At 50.0% G+C, this 3,208-nt stretch overlaps 1 protein-coding gene across 1 annotated transcript in view; it reads left to right on the plus strand.

Moving 5' to 3' along the window:
* The first annotated feature begins 2,685 nt into the window (after window positions 1–2,685).
* Window positions 2,686–3,208, plus strand: part of SPTBN2 (spectrin beta, non-erythrocytic 2) — a 54,343-nt gene continuing 53,820 nt past the window's right edge. Inside the window, exon 1 of the mRNA XM_004713706.2 lies at window positions 2,686–3,158. The gene's annotated coding sequence lies outside the window, so the exon portion shown is untranslated. The remainder of the gene's footprint in view (window positions 3,159–3,208) is intronic.

Here is a 3,208-nt window from a genome sequence, read left to right on the forward strand (position 1 = left end):
CCACCGGGAACTGGGTCTGGTTCCTGAGTATCAGTTTGCTCATCAAGAAAATGGGAACGCACGAGGGCAGGGGAGGAGGGTGGGGAAAACAAGAGGAGCTGACACCAAGGGCTCAATAGAAAGTACTTGTCTAGAAAAGAATGATGGCAACATATGTACAGCTATGCCTGATACAATTGATGTATGGATTGAACATATGTACAGCTATGCCTGATACAATTGATGTATGGATTGTAATAAGAGTTGCAAGAGCCCCCAGTAAAATAATCTTAAAAAAGAAAATGGGAATGACAGTGATCATGCTTATCTTGCTGGTCTCTTGAAAGGATCGTGAAACGCTGGAAATGGAAAATCACTAGTCCAAAAATACACTACTCAGAGCAGAGGCGCCTGGATAGCGCAGTGGTTAAAGTGCTCAACCGCCACCTGAAAGTTGAAACTCACCAATGGCTCCGCTGGAGCAAAGGGGTGGCAGGCTGCTTCCCTAAAGATGACATCCCCGGAACCCTGGGAGGGAGCTGGGCAGGGTTGCTATACACTGGAATGCACTCGGTGACCATGAGGCTGACTCCTGTTGTGGAGGTGGTTAGATGCCTTTGAGTTGGCTCTGTCTCATAGTGACCCTCTATACAACAGAAAGAAACACTGTCCAGTCCTGCGCCATCCTCACAATTGTTCTTCTGTCGGAGCCTGTGGTTGCCTCTTTTTCACTGTCCCTCCGCTTTACCAAGCATGTCCTTTTCCAGGCACTGGTCTCTCCTGACATGCCCAAAGTCCACGAGTCTGGCTCTCCTGGCTTCCAAGGAGCATTCTGGCCGGACTGCTTCCAAGACAAATGAGTTGGTTCTTTTGGCAGTCCATGGTGCTTTCAAGATTCTTCGCCAGGTGGGTTTGACTCATGTTGTTATTGTTGTTGTTGTTGTTAGATGCCAGAGTCGACCCCAACCCATTGTGACCCTATGCGTAATGGAAGGGAACACTGCACCCTCCTGCTCCATCCTCACAGTTGTTCCTGTGCGAGCAGCCACTGTGTCAATCCAACTTGTCAAAGGCCTTCCTCATAGGAGACCTGGAATCTTTGTCTTCTAATTGGGTCACAATCTAGCAGGTTGTTGCTAAGACCCTCCCAGTTCCCGTAACAGGACAGCAGCAGTAGGTTGGTGGGTCTAGTTCCTTTGGCCAATCAGCTGATTTCTATGGTTCCATCAGCTTCATAAGCCCTGCCCAAGCCCTCCTAAGCCACTGCCATGCAGTCGGTTCTGACCCATAGAGACCCAATAGGACTTCGTAGAACTGCCTCATTGGGTTTCTGAGACAGTGAATCTTTACAGGAGTGAATGGCTTCACCTTTCCCCAAGGGAGGCTGGTGGGTTTGAATGACTAACTAGCCCAACAAGTAACCCACTACAACCCAGGACTCTCTCAAATCTCTTGAAGAACCATTACACACACACCTTGGTGCCTCCATCCCCCTTAACCTATATACACACACACACACACTCACTCTCTCTCTCTCTCCTAGCTGCACCTGCTCCTTTGATCCCTCTGTATTTACCTGCAGGTGTTACCTTTAAAACAGAAACAACAAACAGCCTGAATTGCAGCTATTGATGAGGTGCACCCCCAGAAGGCCGAGGCCATGGAAGAGTCACAGACCACTGGGTTTAGAACAGGACTTCAAGGCCACTTTATGAAGCAACTCTCTAACCCCTCTCCCAGCCCATCTTGTATACCAGGAAACTGGAGGCCAGGTCGGTCAGATGGCCCACACTGGTGCAGACAGCAAGTTCTCTTTCATTTGGGAAATGTTCTCAAAGGAGATTAACGTGAGTAATTCTATCAACATCATATGGAGCCAATGATCTTGCTTTTCTGGGTCCAGTCCATTCCAACTGTCTGGAACCCGACAGAACACAGAACAGCCCCAGAGAGATTCCAAGGCGATGCATCAATGACCTCTTTATTTCAATATGTGTGGGTTTTCCCCTCTCAAAACCGAACTCACTGCCATCGAGTCAATTCTGACTCAGAGGAGCTCTAGAAGACAGACTATGACTCTCCCTGTGGGTCTCTGAGACTCGAAACCCAAATGGGCTCCCCCTTGGACAGAAGGCTGGTAGTTTTGAACACCTGACCTTGCAGTTGGCAGCCTAATGAGTGAACCCACTGAATCAAAAGAAACAAAACCCTAAACGTCCTCGCCTCACAAAGCTACTACAAAACTTTTAACCCAAGAATTCACCCAACTAAGGTGACCAGATTTTAACATTGGTAAAGCGGGACACCATTGATAAAACTCATATCCTGGTGAAATAGCCACATAGCAGCCGAAAACCGTATACCCTAGCTTGTCGTGCATTCTTTCCAAAAATCGGGACTTTTTTAAAATGCCGCTGGACGCGGGGAAAAAATTGTTAAAAATCGGGACTGTCCCACCAAAAGCAGAATGTCTGGTCACCTTACCCAAAGCCCATTTGTTGTGTCGCCCTGAGTGGACTACCCTAGTCATTCACCAAGTAGAAAGAAGCCACTTGGCCAGGAGCAGGATGATCCATTTGGTTTAGTCTCTGGCTGCTGGCTCTGACGCCCTTGTCTGTTATCAATTTCCCAACATAGTTTTCTAGTCTGGAAGAACATCTAGCTCGCTGAAGCTGCAGGGGCGTGGAGAGGAGATCACGAGAAGATTACAGTTTAGCTCCGAGCCGGCGTTCTATAATTTCGTTGTTTGGGGGCATCCTCCCTGCCTCTCCTGAGCAGGGAGCCGTCCCTGCTCGCTTTACTGACCTTAGACCTTAGGCCACTCTGGCGCTAAGAATGCGCGAAGGACCGGACAGCCCTCCGCGCCCCCGGACAGCTAGCCGCGCCAGGCCTAGAACAGCCTCTCCCCACCCCCACGCCCCAGGAAGACAGTGACTAGGCCGGAATTCTCCTGGTTGATAAATGAGAGGCGATGAGACGCTGCGGGGATGACTGCCCAGAGTCCGATTTGCAAGAAGCGCATCTCTAACCCACATGGACTATGGAGATGCTTTGGGCAGCCGAACGGATGGGGGCGATGGGATGACTGAGCGATGCTCCCGGGAAATGGGCTGGAGGTGCCCAAAGAGGGAACTTTGAGAAGGCAAACCCAGGCAGCCTCTGGGGAAGCTACCTTGGCGGTAAGCAACGAACGGAGGGATGGATGGCAAGTGCCCAGGTTGGGTTTTCG

The sequence above is a fragment of the Echinops telfairi genome, unplaced genomic scaffold, assembly GCF_000313985.2.
Source record: "Echinops telfairi isolate 266 unplaced genomic scaffold, ASM31398v2 ScPeMD7_7417;HRSCAF=8455, whole genome shotgun sequence".
NCBI lineage: Eukaryota > Metazoa > Chordata > Mammalia > Afrosoricida > Tenrecidae > Echinops > Echinops telfairi.